The 16,459-nt window shown below is 64.8% G+C and overlaps 3 pseudogenes; all 3 read left to right on the top strand.

The window, feature by feature from the left end:
* The first annotated feature begins 2,866 nt into the window (after positions 1-2,866).
* On the top strand, positions 2,867-4,233 carry LOC147797381 (large subunit ribosomal RNA; annotated as a pseudogene).
* A 2,905-nt stretch (positions 4,234-7,138) lies between these two features.
* LOC147797380 (large subunit ribosomal RNA) lies at positions 7,139-8,498 on the top strand (annotated as a pseudogene).
* Positions 8,499-11,409: 2,911 nt separating this feature from the next.
* On the top strand, positions 11,410-12,772 carry LOC147797379 (large subunit ribosomal RNA; annotated as a pseudogene).
* The last annotated feature ends 3,687 nt before the right edge of the window (positions 12,773-16,459 follow it).

Here is a 16,459-nt window from a genome sequence, read left to right as displayed (position 1 = left end):
GCGCGCGCCGCAGACGGGCCGATCCTGGCGGGCCGGGTCGGACGACGTCGCTGCTGCGGGAGCGGCTTCTGGGAGAGGGGTGGTGGGGTCCAGCAGCGGGGGGAGGAGGTCGAGCGCGGAGGGCCGGCCGGCGCCGCCCGGTGGCCCTTCGGGCGGACCGGCCTTGGAGGAGGAGACCGGGGAGTACCAGCGGCGTGCCCGGCGGCACTCGGACTCGGCAGAGGAACTGACGGCGGAGTAAACGAGCGCTTTCCCTGAGGCCGAGGATTGGCTGCTGGGCTGCATGTCTGACACGGCCGCCCCAAACTGACTTGAAATCCACGTTTAATAGTGTATCCCGCAGGAGGGCTCTCGGGGAGTTGCCAAGTCGGTCCCAATGCCATCGCACGATCAGCTGTTCGGCACGGAAAAACCATGGCTTCCAGCCCGAGTGCGGCATCTGGCAGCGGGCGGCGTCGGTCCCGCCGTGGGTGCCGGACGGGGAGCGTTACGTGAGTGCCCGCTATAGATTTCTTCCTCGGACTTCCTTGACCGCGAAAGGGCTCATCTCCAGTTACGCTTCGACTCGGGCGCAAAAACTGACTCGGCCCCACCGGCGAGAGCCGGGGATACGCTGCCGGGCCGCGAGGCTTATCCGGCCGCCCAAAACCTGATTTGAAATCCGGGGCCGGAGGTGCACCCTCCAGGAGGGCTCTAATGGGAGTGGCGCCACGTGCCAGCGGGCGGGTAGGGACCGGGGCCTCGGGCCCGAGGGCGGAGTCTCGCAGCGGGCGGTGCCTGTCCCGCTGTGGGTGTCGGACGGGCGGCGTTGCGTGGGCGCCCGCTGAAGATTTCTTCCCCGGACTTGGTGGTGCGCAAAAGGTCGGATCTCCGGTTTCGACCCGACTCGGGCGCAAAAACCGACTCGTCCCCACTTGCCAACGCGTCGGCGAGGCACCCCGGCTCTCGAGAGAGTCTCTCGTCGGGGTCTGTTGGGCCCGAAACGTGCTTATTTTAATGAGAGCGTTTTGAACCTTAACCCCCACTCCCTGGTTTGCCTTTTTATAGGGGGGAGGGTGTCTCCGCGGCGAATTGCCGTCCTTGGGAAAAAAAACCCGCCGCAGCCGCACGCGGACCCTCTAAAGCCGTGCATTTCCGACACGCTTCCCCGGGCGAAAACGGCTCCATGCCGGCGGGTTGCGTTGTGCGGCGCGGTGAATCGCCTTTTTCGGAAAACCTGGTCCGAGAGGTTCGGATGTCCGGGGTTGCCCGCGGAGAGCGGGCCGGGCGCTTCAGGCATGGCGTCCATCGGCTCGCCGGCCCACCCAAGGCCTCTGAGAGGGCTTTGCCCCGGGACAGGTTGGGCCCAAAACGTGCGTATTTCAATGAGAGCGTTTTGGACCTTAACCCCCAATCCCTGGTTTGCCTATTTATAGGGGGAGGGTGGTCTGGAGCTCAGCTCCAGCTGCCAGAAATCAGTACAGCCATATATTGTCCATACAATACGGCAATTCCAGCAGGGTGGAGCCCAAGCCTCCGGAGCGATTCCCCCTGGGGTCTGGACAAGCCCCGCTCCGTAGCCGGGAGGCCCTCCGGGCGCTCCGTTAACGGCGTTTCTCTGCGTGGCCGGCCCGACCCTTCATGCCCAGAAGAGCGTCGGCCGGCCCGCCCGGCCTTGCCCAGAGGTGTCGGAAAGGCCGCTCCCGGGCCGCGGCCGGCCCTGCCGGAGAGCCCCGGGACGGGAGGTGCGGAAAAAGTGGCAGCCCGCCGCCCCGCAGGGAGGCCCCAGCGAGGACACTGGCTGCAGGCGGCAACAAGGGGAGTCCAAAGAGACCGGTAGGTTGCGGCGCAGGTTTCCCCCGCTCTCTGGCGAGGATGATACGGGAGATCTGCGGGCAAGGCAGGCAGGTAGGCGAGGGGCACCGGCCGGGCGGGTCGTTCCCCGGGGGAGGTCGGCGCTGAGTATCCGCCCCACAAACGAGCGCCGGTCGTGGCCCCAAACCGAACAAGAAAGACACAGGCGGCCTCGAGGGAGCGCGCCGGAAAGGAGGCCAGGCAAGCAGGGCAGGCCGAGAAAGAAAAAGGGGAGGCCCGGACCCGGCCAACGGGGACCGAGTGCCGCCGGCCCCGTGGCAGATCTCCGAGTGGACCGCCGGAGAGGGAGCGGGCGCTCAGCGCCGAGAGAGAGAAGAGAGGGCCGCGGAGGGAAGCCCTCCTTCCTGGCAGCCGCCGAGGCGCCGGGCGGGCCCTGAGAGGCGAGAGAGAGAGTGAGAGGCCGAGGCCTATTGCGAACCCATCGACCTCAGGTCGGGCGAGAGGACCCGCCGGGTTGGGGCGCCGCATTTGGGGCCGACGCTCATCAGAGCCCAGAAAAGGCGTAGCTTAATACGGGCAGCAGGCCGGTGGCCATGGAAGTCGACTAGCCCTGAAAATGAATGGCACTGAGAGTGCCGCCCACACCTGGCCGTCGGGGCAGAGAGCGAGTGGGACCGCCGGCCGGTTGGTACGCCCCGACGAGTAGGAGGGCCGCCGCGGTGGGCGTCGAAGCGCCGGCCGCCAGGCCGCGTGGAGCCGCCGCGGGCGCAGATCTTGGTGGTAGTAGCAAATATTGGAGTGAGATCCTCGAGGGCCGAGTGGCGGAGAAGGCTTGCATGCGATCAGCAGTTGTACATGGGTCAGTCGATCCTAAGCCCCAGGGAGGTTCCGCTCCCAGCGGAGGCGGGCGCCCCCCACCTCGCGGGGCCGGGGCCTCGCCCCCCGGGCGAAACGGAATCGGGTCAATATTCCCAAACCCGCAGGCGGAGCCCTACGTCCTCCTTGGCGGTCCGATCTGCGAAGCAAGCGAGCCCCAGACGCCGGTCGGGGACCCGGGAAGAGTTTCCTTTTCTTGCTAAGGGGCGGGATCCCTGGAATCGGCTGGTCCGGAGCTAGGGCGCTGGGCGAGCCCGGGCCGGCGTGGGGCCCGCCTCGTGGACAGTCCTCGCTGCGGCCGCTTCGGCCGGCGCCCGGCAGCCGGCTCAGAACTGGTACGGACCAGGGGAATCCGACTGTCTAATGAAAAACAGAGCATCGCGACGTCTGCAGCCGGGGCGCTGACGCGATGTGATTTCTGCCCAGTGCTCTGAATGTCAAAGTGAAGAAATTCAGCGAAGTGCGGGTAAACGGCGGGAGTAACTATGACTCTTTTAAGGTAGCCAAATGCCTCGTCATCTAATTAATGACGTGCATGACTGCATTAACGAGATTCCCACTGCCCCTATCTCTCTAGCGAAACCACAGCCAAGGGAACGGGCTTGGCAGAATCAGCTTGACTCTAGTCTGACCTTGTGAAGAGACACGGAGGGGTGTGGGATAGGTGGGAGGGCCCAGGCCCCGACGCTGAAATGCCACTACTCTCGTGGTTTCTTTACTTAGCCGGTTGAGGCGGGGGAGCTGGCCCAGTCTTCTGGCGCTACGCGGCCGGCCGCCACCCGCTCCGGCGACAGCTTCAGTCGGGGGGGTGTGACTGGGGCCGTACATCTGTCAAAGGGTAACGCAGGTGTCCTAAAGCGAGCTCAGCGAGGACGGAAACCTCGTGCGGAGCAAAAGGGCAAAAGCTCGTTTGAATCTGATTTTCAGCATGAATACAGACCGTGAAAGCGTGGCCTATCGATCCTTTTTTAGCTTCGCAGTTTGAAACAAGAGGTATCAGAAATGTTACCACAGTGATAACTGGGTAGTTGCAGCCAAGCGTTCATAGCGATGTTGCTGTTTGATCCTTCGATGTCGGCTCTTCCTATCATTGCGAAGCGTTGGATTGTTCACCCACCAATGGGGAACGTGAGCTGGCTTTGGACCGCCGTGAGACAGGTAGTTTTACCCTACTGATGAGAGGTCGCCGTCACGGCAATCCTGCTCAGTACGAGAGGAACCGCAGATTCGGAACCCTGGTTCAGGCGCTCGGTCGAGAGGCCGGTGGTGCGAGACTACCACCCGAGAGATTACGGCTAAACGCCTCTAAGTCGAAATCTCTGCCGGTGTGCGGCCCGCGTCAGCGCCCACCCGCTCTTGCCTGGAGGGGGGGCCGGGCCGACTCCGCCCCGCGGCCCCCTGCCCGGGGGCCAGGAACTCCGGCGGCAAGCCGAACCGCCGTCTCGAGAGGGACGCCCAGATCACTTGCAGACGACTTGGGTATGGATTGGGGTGTCGTGCCCAGTAGAGCAGCCGCTTTGCTGTGATCTGCTGAAAACTAAAGCTTTTCGAACCGAGGGATTTGCCCGCGCCGCAGACGGGCCGATCCTGGCGGGCCGGGTCGGACGACCGTCCGCTGCTGCGGGAGCGGCTTCTGGGAGAGGGGTGGTGGGGTCCAGCAGCGGGGGGAGGAGGGTCGAGCGCGGAGGGCCGGCCGGCGCCGCCGGTGGCCCTCGGGCGGACCGGCCTTGGAGGAGGAGACCAAGGAGTACCAGCGGCGTGCCCGGCGGCACTCCGGACTCGGCAGAGGAACTGACGGCGGAGTAAACGAGCGCTTTCCCTGAGGCCGAGGATTGGCTGCTGGGCTGCATGTCTGACACGGCCGCCCCAAACTGACTTGAAATCCACGTTTAATAGTGTGTCCCGCAGGAGGGCTCTCGGGGAGTTGCCAAGTCGGTCCCCAATGCCATCGCGCGATCATCTGTTCGGTACGGAAAAACCATGGCTTCCAGCCCGAGTGCGGCATCTGGCAGCGGGCGGCGTCGGTCCCCGCCGTGGGTGCCGGGCGGGGACCGTTCCGTGGGTGCCCGCTAAAGATTTCTTCCTCGGACTTCCTTGACCGCGAAAGGGCTCATCTCCAGTTACGCTTCGACTCGGGCGCAAAAACTGACTCGGCCCCCACCGGCGAGAGCCGGGGGATACGCTGCCGGGCCGCGAGGCTTATCCGGCCGCCCAAAACCTGATTTGAAATCCGGGGCCGGAGGTGCACCCTGCAAGAGGGCTCTAATGGGAGTGGCGCCACGTGCCAGCGGGCGGGTAGGGACCGGGGCCTCGGGCCCAAGGGCGGAGTCTCGCAGCGGGCGGCGCCGGGCCCGCTGTGGGTGTCGGACGGGCGGCGTTGCGTGGGCGCCCACTGAAGATTTCTTCCCCGGACTTGGTGGTGCGCGAAAGGTCGGATCTCCGGTTTCGACCCGACTCGGGCGCAAAAACCGACTCGTCCCCACTTGCCAACGCGTCGGCGAGGCACCCCGGCTCTCGAGAGAGTCTCTGGTCTAGGTCTGTTGGGCCCGAAACGTGCTTATTTTAATGAGAGCGTTTTGAACCTTAACCCCCACTCCCTGGTTTGCCTTTTTATAGGGGGGGAGGGTGTCTCCGCGGCGAATTGCTGTCCTTGGGAAAAAAACCCGCCGCAGCCGCACGCGGACCCTCTAAAGCCGTGCATTTCCGACACGCTTCCCCGGGCGAAAACGGCTCCATGCCGGCGGGTTGCGTGGTGCGGCGCGGTGAATCGCCTTTTTCGGAAAACCTGGTCCGAGAGGTTCGGATGTCCGGGGTTGCCCGCGGAGAGCGGGCCGGGCGCTTCAGGCATGGCGTCCATCGGCTCGCCGGCCCACCCAAGGCCTCTGAGAGGGCTTTGCCCCGGGACAGGTTGGGCCCAAAACGTGCGTATTTCAATGAGAGCGTTTTGGACCTTACCCCCCACTCCCTGGTTTGCCTATTTATAGGGGGGAGGGTGGTCTGGAGCTCAGCTCCAGCTGCAGAAATCAGTAACAGCCATATATTGTCCATACAATACGGCAATTCCTGCAGGGTGGAGCCCAAGCCTCCGGAGCGATTCCCCCTGGGGTCTGGACAAGCCCCGCTCCGTAGCGGCTCAAGGAAAGTGGGCTGCTCGCCGTCCCGCCGGGAGGCCCTCCGGGCGCTCCGTTAACGGCGTTTCTCTGCGTGGCCGGCCCCGACCCTTCATGCCCAGAAGAGCGTCGGCCGGCCCGCCCGGCCTTGCCCAGAGGTGTCGGAAAGGCCGCTCCCGGGCCGCGGCCGGCCCTGCCGGAGAGCCCCGGGACGGGAGGTGCGGAAAAAGTGGCAGCCCGCCGCCCCGCAGGGAGGCCCCAGCGAGGACACTGGCTGCAGGCGGCAACAAGGGGAGTCCAAAGAGACCGGTAGGTTGCGGCGCAGGTTTCCCCCGCTCTCTGGCGAGGATGATACGGGAGATCTGCGGGCAAGGCAGGCAGGTAGGCGAGGGGCACCGGCCGGGCGGGTCGTTCCCCGGGGGAGGTCGGCGCTGAGTATCCGCCCCACAAACGAGCGCCGGTCGTGGCCCCAAACCGAACAAGAAAGACACAGGCGGCCTCGAGGGAGCGCGCCGGAAAGGAGGCCAGGCAAGCAGGGCAGGCCGAGAAAGAAAAAGGGGAGGCCCGGACCCGGCCACGGGGGACCGAGTGCCGCCGGCCCCGTGGCAGATCTCCGAGTGGACCGCCGGAGAGGGAGCGGGCGCTCAGCGCCGAGAGAGAGAAGAGAGGGCCGCGGAGGGAAGCCCTCCTTCCTGGCAGCCGCCGAGGCGCCGGGCGGGCCCCAGAGAGGCGAGAGAGAGAGTGAGAGGCCGAGGCCTATTGCGAACCCATCGACCTCAGGTCGGGCGAGAGGACCCGCCGGGTTGGGGCGCCGCATTTGGGGCCGACGCTCATCAGAGCCCAGAAAAGGCGTAGCTTAATACGGGCAGCAGGCCGGTGGCCATGGAAGTCGACTAGCCCTGAAAATGAATGGCACTGAGAGTGCCGCCCACACCTGGCCGTCGGGGCAGAGAGCGAGTGGGACCGCCGGCCGGTTGGTACGCCCCGACGAGTAGGAGGCCCCCCGCGGTGGGCGTCGAAGCGCCGGCCGCCAGGCCGCGTGGAGCCGCCGCGGGCGCAGATCTTGGTGGTAGTAGCAAATATTGGAGTGAGATCCTCGAGGGCCGAGTGGCGGAGAAGGCTTGCATGCGATCAGCAGTTGTACATGGGTCAGTCGATCCTAAGCCCCAGGGAGGTTCCGCTCCCAGCGGAGGCGGGCGCCCCCCACCTCGCGGGGCCGGGGCCTCGCCCCCCGGGCGAAACGGAATCGGGTCAATATTCCCAAACCCGCAGGCGGAGCCCTACGTCCTCCTTGGCGGTCCGATCTGCGAAGCAAGCGAGCCCCAGACGCCGGTCGGGGACCCGGGAAGAGTTTCCTTTTCTTGCTAAGGGGCGGGATCCCTGGAATCGGCTGGTCCGGAGCTAGGGCGCTGGGCGAGCCCGGACTGGCATGGGGCCCGCCTCGTGGACAGTCCTCGCTGCGGCCGCTTCGGCCGGCGCCCGGCAGCCGGCTCAGAACTGGTACGGACCAGGGGAATCCGACTGTCTAATGAAAAACAGAGCATCGCGACGTCTGCAGCCGGGGCGCTGACGCGATGTGATTTCTGCCCAGTGCTCTGAATGTCAAAGTGAAGAAATTCAGCGAAGTGCGGGTAAACGGCGGGAGTAACTATGACTCTTTTAAGGTAGCCAAATGCCTCGTCATCTAATTAATGACGTGCATGAATGGATTAACGAGATTCCCACTGTCCCTATCTATCTAGCGAAACCACAGCCAAGGGAACGGGCTTGGCAGAATCAGCTTGACTCTAGTCTGACCTTGTGAAGAGACACGGAGGGGTGTGGGATAGGTGGGAGGGCCCCAGGCCCGACGCTGAAATGCCACTACTCTCGTGGTTTCTTTACTTAGCCGGTGAGGCGGGGAGCTGGCCCAGTCTTCCGGCGCTACGCGGCCGGCCGCCACCCGCTCCGGCGACAGCTTCAGTCGGGGGGTTTGACTGGGGCGGTACATCTGTCAAAGGGTAACGCAGGTGTCCTAAGGCGAGCTCAGCGAGGACGGAAACCTCGCGCGGAGCAAAAGGGCAAAAGCTCGTTTGAATCTGATTTTCAGCATGAATACAGACCGTGAAAGCGTGGCCTATCGATCCTTTTGAGCTTCGCAGTTTGAAGCGAGAGGTATCAGAAATGTTACCACAGTGATAACTGGGTAGTGGCAGCCAAGCGTTCATAGCGATGTTGCTGTTTGATCCTTCGATGTCGGCTCTTCCTATCATTGCGAAGCGTTGGATTGTTCACCCACCAATGGGGAAACGTGAGCTGGCTTTGGACCGCCGTGAGACAGGTAGTTTTACCCTACTGATGAGAGGTCGCCGTCACGGCAATCCTGCTCAGTACGAGAGGAACCGCAGATTCGGACCCCTGGTTCAGGCGCTCGGTCGAGAGGCCGGTGGTGCGAGACTACCACCCGAGAGATTACGGCTAAACGCCTCTAAGTCGAAATCTCTGCCGGTGCGCGGCCCGCGTCAGCGCCCACCCGCTCTTGCCTGGAGGGGGGCCGGGCCGACTCCGCCCGCGGCCCCTGCCCGGGGGCCGGGAACTCCGGCGCAAGCCGAACCGCCGTCTCGAGAGGGACGCCAGATCACTTGCAGACGACTTGGGTATGGATTGGGGTGTCGTGCCCAGTAGAGCAGCCGCTTTGCTGTGATCTGCTAAAACTAAAGCTTTCGATCCAAGGGATTTGCCCGCGCCGCAGACGGGCCGATCCTGGCGGGCCGGATCAGACGACGTCGCTGCTGCGGGAGCGGCTTCTGGGAGAGGGGTGGTGGGGTCCAGCAGCGGGGGGAGGAGGTCGAGCGCGGAGGGCCGGCCGGCGCCGCCCGGTGGCCCTCGGGCGGACCGGCCTTGGAGGAGGAGACCGGGGAGTACCAGCGGCGTGCCCGGCGGCACTCGGACTCGGCAGAGGAACTGACGGCGGAGTAAACGAGCGCTTTCCCTGAGGCCGAGGATTGGCTGCTGGGCTGCATGTCTGACACGGCCGCCCCAAACTGACTTGAAATCCACGTTTAATAGTGTATCCCGCAGGAGGGCTCTCGGGGAGTTGCCAAGTCGGTCCCAATGCCATCGCGCGATCATCTGTTCGGTACGGAAAAACCATGGCTTCCAGCCCAAGTGCGGCATCTGGCAGCGGGCGGCGTCGGTCCCGCCGTGGGTGCAAGACGGGGAGCGTTACGTGGGTGCCCGCTAAAGATTTCTTCCTTGGACTTCCTTGACCGCGAAAGGGCTCATCTCCAGTTACGCTTCGACTCGGGCGCAAAAACTGACTCGGCCCCACCGGCGAGAGCCGGGGATACGCTGCCGGGCCGCGAGGCTTATCCGGCCGCCCAAAAGCTGATTTGAAATCCGGGGCCGGAGGTGCACCCTGCAAGAGGGCTCTAATGGGAGTGGCGCCACGGGCCAGCGGGCGGGTAGGGACCGGGGGCTGGGGCCCAAGGGCGGAGGCTCGCAGCGGGGGGCGGCGGTCCCGCTGTGGGTGTCGGACGGGGCGGGCGTTCCGTGGGCGCCCCCTGAAGATTTCTTCCCCGGACTTGGTGGTGCGCGAAAGGTCGGATCTCCGGTTTCGACCCGACTCGGGCGCAAAAACCGACTCGTCCCCACTTGCCAACGCGTCGGCGAGGCACCCCGGCTCTCGAGAGAGTCTCTCGTCGGGGTCTCTTGGGCCCGAAACGTGCTTATTTTAATGAGAGCGTTTTGAACCTTAACCCCCACTCCCTGGTTTGCCTTTTTTATAGGGGGGAGGGTGTCTCCGCGGCGAATTGGCCGTCCTTGGGGAAAAAAAACCCGCCGCAGCCGCACGCGGACCCTCTAAAGCCGTGCATTTCCGGACACGCTTCCCCGGGCGAAAACGGCTCCATGCCGGCGGGTTGCGTGGGTGCGGCGCGGTGAATCGCCTTTTTCGGAAAACCTGGTCCGAGAGGTTCGGATGTCCGGGGTTTGCCCGCGGAGAGCGGGCCGGGCGCTTCAGGCATGGCGTCCATCGGCTCGCTGGCCCACCCAAGGCCTCTGAGAGGGCTACGCCCCGAGACCGGTTGGGCCCAAAACGTGCGTATTTCAATGAGAGCATTTTGGACCTTAACCCCCACTCCCTGGCTTGGTTATTTATAGGGGGGAGGGTAGTCTTGAGCTCAGCTCCAGCTGCCAGAAATCAGTACAGCCATATATTGTCCATACAATACGGCAATTCCTGCAGGGTGGGAGCCCAAGCCTCCGGAGCGATTCCCCCTAGGGTCTGGACAAGCCCCGCTCCGTAGCGGCTCAAGGAAAGTGGCTGCTCGCCGTCCCGCCGGGAGGCCCTCCGGGCGCTCCGTTAACGGCGTTTCTCTGCGTGGGCCGGCCCAACCCTTCATGCCCAGAAGAGCGTCGGCCGGCCCGCCCGGCCTTGCCCAGAGGTGTCGGAAAAGGCCGCTCCCGGGCCGCGGCCGGCCCTGCCGGAGAGCCCCGGGACGGGGAGGTGCGGAAAAAGTGGCAGCCCGCCGCCCCGCAGGGAGGCCCCCAGCGAGGACACTGGCTGCAGGCGGCAACAAGGGGGAGTCCAAAGAGACCGGTAGGTTGCGGCGCAGGTTTCCCCCGCTCTCTGGCGAGGATGATACGGGAGATCTGCGGGCAAGGCAGGCAGGTAGGCGAGGGGCACCGGCCGGGCGGGTCGTTCCCCGGGGGAGGTCGGCGCTGAGTATCCGCCCCACAAACGAGCGCCGGTCGTGGCCCCAAACCGAACAAGAAAGACACAGGCGGCCTCGAGGGAGCGCGCCGGAAAGGAGGCCAGGCAAGCAGGGCAGGCCGAGAAAGAAAAAGGGGAGGCCCGGACCCGGCCAACGGGGACCGAGTGCCGCCGGCCCCGTGGCAGATCTCCGAGTGGACCGCCGGAGAGGGAGCGGGCGCTCAGCGCCGAGAGAGAGAAGAGAGGGCCGCGGAGGGAAGGCCTCCTTCCTGGCAGCCGCCGAGGCGCCGGGCGGGCCCTGAGAGGCGAGAGAGAGAGAGTGAGAGGCCGAGGCCTATTGCGAACCCATCGACCTCAGGTCGGGCGAGAGGACCCGCCGGGTTGGGGCGCCGCATTTGGGGCCGACGCTCATCAGAGCCCAGAAAAGGCGTAGCTTAATACGGGCAGCAGGCCGGTGGCCATGGAAGTCGACTAGCCCTGAAAATGAATGGCACTGAGAGTGCCGCCCACACCTGGCCGTCGGGGCAGAGAGCGAGTGGGACCGCCGGCCGGTTGGTACGCCCCGACGAGTAGGAGGGCCGCCGCAGTGGGTGTCGAAGCGCCGGCCGCCAGGCCGCGTGGAGCCGCCGCGGGCGCAGATCTTGGTGGTAGTAGCAAATATTGGAGTGAGATCCTCGAGGGCCGAGTGGCGGAGAAGGCTTGCATGCGATCAGCAGTTGTACATGGGTCAGTCGATCCTAAGCCCCAGGGAGGTTCCGCTCCCAGCGGAGGCGGGCGCCCCCCACCTCGCGGGGCCGGGGCCTCGCCCCCCGGGCGAAACGGAATCGGGTCAATATTCCCAAACCCGCAGGCGGAGCCCTACGTCCTCCTTGGCGGTCCGATCTGCGAAGCAAGCGAGCCCCAGACGCCGGTCGGGGACCCGGGAAGAGTTTCCTCTTCTTGCTAAGGGGCGGGATCCCTGGAATCGGCTGGTCCGGAGCTAGGGCGCTGGGCGAGCCCGGACCGGCCTGGGGCCCGCCTCGTAGACAGTCCTCGCTGCGGCCGCTTCGGCCGGCGCCCGGCAGCCGGCTCAGAACTGGTACGGACCAGGGGAATCCGACTGTCTAATGAAAAACAGAGCATCGCGACGTCTGCAGCCGGGGCGCTGACGCGATGTGATTTCTGCCCAGTGCTCTGAATGTCAAAGTGAAGAAATTCAGCGAAGTGCGGGTAAACGGCGGGAGTAACTATGACTCTTTTAAGGTAGCCAAATGCCTCGTCATCTAATTAATGACGTGCATGAATGGATTAACGAGATTCCCACTGTCCCTATCTATCTAGCGAAACCACAGCCAAGGGAACGGGCTTGGCAGAATCAGCTTGACTCTAGTCTGACCTTGTGAAGAGACACGGAGGGGTGTGGGATAGGTGGGAGGGCCCCAGGCCCGACGCTGAAATGCCACTACTCTCGTGGTTTCTTTACTTAGCCGGTGAGGCGGGGAGCTGGCCCAGTCTTCCGGCGCTACGCGGCCGGCCGCCACCCGCTCCGGCGACAGCTTCAGTCGGGGGGGTTTGACTGGGGGGGGACATCTGTCAAAGGGTAACGCAGGTGTCCTAAGGCGAGCTCAGCGAGGACGGAAACCTCGCGCGGAGCAAAAGGGCAAAAGCTCGTTTGAATCTGATTTTCAGCATGAATACAGACCGTGAAAGCGTGGCCTATCGATCCTTTTGAGCTTCGCAGTTTGAAGCGAGAGGTATCAGAAATGTTACCACAGTGATAACTGGGTAGTTGCAGCCAAGCGTTCATAGCGATGTTGCTGTTTGATCCTTCGATGTCGGCTCTTCCTATCATTGCGAAGCGTTGGATTTGTTCACCCACCAATGGGGGAACGTGAGCTGGCTTTGGACCGCCGTGAGACAGGTAGTTTTACCCTACTGATGAGAGGTCGCCGTCACGGCAATCCTGCTCAGTACGAGAGGAACCGCAGATTCGGACCCCTGGTTCAGGCGCTCGGTCGAGAGGCCGGTGGTGCAAGACTACCACCCGAGAGATTACGGCTAAACGCCTCTAAGTCGAAATCTCTGCCGGTGCGCGGCCCGCGTCAGCGCCCACCCGCTCTTGCCTGGAGGGGGGCCGGGCCGACTCCGCCCGCGGCCCCTGCCCGGGGACCGGGAACTCCGGCGCAAGCCGAACCGCCGTCTCGAGAGGGACGCCAGATCACTTGCAGACGACTTGGGTATGGATTGGGGTGTCGTGCCCAGTAGAGCAGCCGCTTTGCTGGTGATCTGCTAAAACTAAAGCTTTCGATCCGAGGGATTTGCGCGCGCCGCAGACGGGCCGATCCTGGCGGGCCGGGTCGGACGACGTCGCTGCTGCGGGAGCGGCTTCTGGGAGAGGGGTGGTGGGGTCCAGCAGCGGGGGGAGGAGGGCGAGCGCGGAGGGGCCGGCAGGCCCCGCCCGGTGCCCCTCGGGCGGACCGGCCTTGGAGGAGGAGACCGGGGAGTACCAGCGGCGGGCCCGGCGGCACTCGGACTCGGCAGAGGAACTGACGGCGGAGTAAACGAGCGCTTTCCCTGAGGCCGAGGATTGGCTGCTGGGCTGCATGTCTGACACGGCCGCCCCAAACTGACTTGAAATCCACGTTTAATAGTGTATCCCGGAGGAAGGGTCTCGGGGGGAGTTGCCCAAGTCGGTCCCAATGCCATCGCGCGATCAGCTGTTCGGCACGGAAAAACCATGGCTTCCAGCCCGAGTGCGGCATCTGGCAGCGGGCGGCGTCGGTCCCGCCGTGGGTGCCGGACGGGGAGCGTTACGTGGGTGCCCGCTAAAGATTTCTTGCTCGGACTTCCTTGACCGCGAAAGGGCTCATCTCCAGTTACGCTTCGACTCGGGCGCAAAAACTGACTCGGCCCCACCGGCGAGAGCCGGGGATACGCTGCCGGGCCGCGAGGCTTATCCGGCCGCCCAAAACCTGATTTGAAATCCGGGGGCCGGAGGTGCACCCTCCAGGAGGGCTCTAATGGGAGTGGCGCCACGTGCCAGCGGGCGGGTAGGGACCGGGGCCTCGGGCCCAAGGGCGGAGTCTCGCAGCGGGCGGCGCCGGTCCCGCTGTGGGTGTCGGACGGGCGGCGTTGCGTGGGCGCCCGCTGAAGATTTCTTCCCCGGACTTGGTGGTGCGCGAAAGGTCGGATCTCCGGTTTCAACCCGTTTCGGGCGCAAAAACCGACTCGTCCCCATTTGCAAACGCGTCGGCGAGGCACCCCGGCTCTCGAGAGCGTCTCTCGTCGGGGTCTGTTTGGCCCGAAACGTGCGTATTTTAATGAGAGCGTTTTGAACCTTAACCCCCACTCCCTGGTTTGCCTTTTTATAGGGGGGAGGGTGTCTGCGCGGCGAATTACCGTCCTGGGGAAAAAAACCCGCCGCAGCCGCACGCGGACCCTCTAAAGCCGTGCATTTCCGACATGCTTCCCCCGGGCGGAAAACGGCTCCATGCCGGCGGGTTGCGTTGTGCGGCGCGGTGAATCGCCTTTTTCGGAAAACCTGGTCCGAGAGGTTCGGATGTCCGGGGTTGCCCGCGGAGAGCGGGCCGGGCGCTTCAGGCATGGCGTCCATCGGCTCGCCGGCTCACCCAAGGCCTCTGAGAGGGCTTTGCCCCGGGACAGGTTGGGCCCAAAACGTGCGTATTTCAATGAGAGCGTTTTGGACCTTAACCCCCACTCCCTGGTTTGCCTATTTATAGGGGGAGGGTGGTCTGGAGCTCAGCTCCAGCTGCCAGAAATCAGTACAGCCATATATTGTCCATACAATACGGCAATTCCTGCAGGGTGAACCCAAGCCTCCGGAGCGATTCCCCCTGGGGTCTGGACAAGCCCCGCTCCGGAGCGGCTCAAGGAAAGTGGCTGCTCGCCGTCCCGCCGGGAGGCCCTCCGGGCGCTCCGTTAACGGCGTTTCTCTGCGCGGCCGGCCTGACCCTTCATGCCCAGAAGAGCGTCGGCCGGCCCGCCTGGCCTTGCCCAGAGGTGTCGGAAAGGCCCGCTCCCGGGCCGCGGCCGGCCCTGCCGGAGAGCCCCGGGACGGGGAGGTGCGGAAAAAGTGGCTGCCCGCCGCCCCCGCCGGGAGGCCCCAGCGAGGACACTGGCTGCAGGCGGCAACAAGGGGAGTGCAAAGAGACCGGTAGGTTGCGGCGCGGGTTCCCCCCGCTCTCTGGGCGAGGATGATATGGGAGATCTGCGGGCAAGGCAGGCAGGTAGGCGAGGGGCACCGGCCGGGCGGGTCGTTCCCCGGGGGAGGTCGGCGCTGAGTATCCGCCCCACAAACGAGCGCCGGTCGTGCCCCCAAACCGAACAAGAAAGACACAGGCGGCCTCGAGGGAGCGCGCCGGAAAGGAGGCCAGGCAGGCAGGGCAGGCCGAGAAAGAAAAAGGGGAGGCCCGGACCCGGCCAACGGGGACCGAGTGCCGCCGGCCCCGTGGCAGATCTCCGAGTGGACCGCCGGAGAGGGAGCGGGCGCCCCAGCGCCGAGAGAGAAGAGAAGGCCGCGGAGGGAAGCCCTCCTTCCTGGCAGCCGCCGAGGCGCCGGGCGGGCCCTGAGAGGCGAGAGAGAGAGTGAGAGGCCGAGGCCTATTGCGAACCCATCGACCTCAGGTCGGGCGAGAGGACCCGCCGGGTTGGGGCGCCGCATTTGGGGCCGACGCTCATCAGAGCCCAGAAAAGGCGTTGCTTAATACGGGCAGCAGGCCGGTGGCCATGGAAGTCGACTAGCCCTGAAAATGAATGGCACTGAGAGTGCCGCCCACACCTGGCCGTCGGGGCAGAGAGCTAGTGGGACCGCCGGCCGGGTGGTACGCCCCGACGAGTAGGAGGGCCGCCGCGGTGCGCGTCGAAGCGCCGGCCGCCTGGCCGCGTGGAGCCGCCGCGGGCGCAGATCTTGGTGGTAGTAGCAAATATTGGAGTGAGATGCTCGAGGGCCGAGTGGCGGAGAAGGCTTGCATGCGATCAGCAGTTGTACATGGGTCAGTCGATCCTAAGCCCCAGGGAGGTTCCGCTCCCAGCGGAGGCGGGGCGCCCCCCTCCTCGGGGGACCGGGCCCTCGCCCCCCGGGCGAAACGGAATCGGGTCAATATTCCCAAACCCGCAGGCGGAGCCCTCCGTCCTCCTTGGCGGTCCGATCTGCGAAGCAAGCGAGCCCCAGACGCCGGTCGGGGACCCGGGAAGAGTTTCCTTTTCTTGCTAAGGTGCGGGATCCCTGGAATCGGCTGGTCCGGAGCTAGGGCGATGGGCGAGCCCGGACCGGCCTCGGGCCCGCCTCGTGGACAGTCCTCGCTGCGGCCGCTTCGGCCGGCGCCCAGCAGCCGGCTCAGAACTGGTACGGACCAGGGGAATCCGACTGTCTAATGAAAAACAGAGCATCGCGACGTCTGCAGCCGGGGCGCTGCCGCGATGTGATTTATGCCCAGTGCTCTGAATGTCAAAGTGAAGACATTCAGCGAAGTGCGGGTAAACGGCGGGAGTAACTATGACTCTCTTAAGGTAGCCAAATGCCTCGTCATCTAATTAATGACGCGCATGAATGGATTAACGAGATTCCCACTGTCCCTATCTATCTAGCGAAACCACAGCCAAGGGAACGGGCTTGGCAGAATCAGCTTGACTCTAGTCTGACCTTGTGAAGAGACACGGAGGGGGGTGGGATAGGTGGGGAGGGCCCTAGGCCCGACGCTGAAATGCCACTACTCTCGTGGTTTCTTTACTTAGCCGGTGAGGCGGGGAGCGGGCCCAGTCTTCCGGCACTACGCGGCCGGCCGCCACCCGCTCCGGCGACAGCTTCAGTCGGGGGACTTTAACTGGGCGGTACATCTGTCAAAGGGTAACGCAGGTGTCCTAAGGCGAGCTCAGCGAGGACGGAATCCTCGCGCGGAGCAAAAGGGCAAAAGCTCGTTTGAATCTGATTTTCAGCATGAATACAGACCGTGAAAGCGTGGCCTATCGATCCTTTTGAGCTTCGCAG

The sequence above is a fragment of the Acanthaster planci genome, linkage group LG11 (genome assembly GCF_054643075.1).
Source record: "Acanthaster planci isolate LZ-2023a linkage group LG11, COTS_SCS, whole genome shotgun sequence".
Taxonomy (NCBI): domain Eukaryota; kingdom Metazoa; phylum Echinodermata; class Asteroidea; order Valvatida; family Acanthasteridae; genus Acanthaster; species Acanthaster planci.
This window is presented reverse-complemented; position numbering and strand designations above follow the sequence as displayed.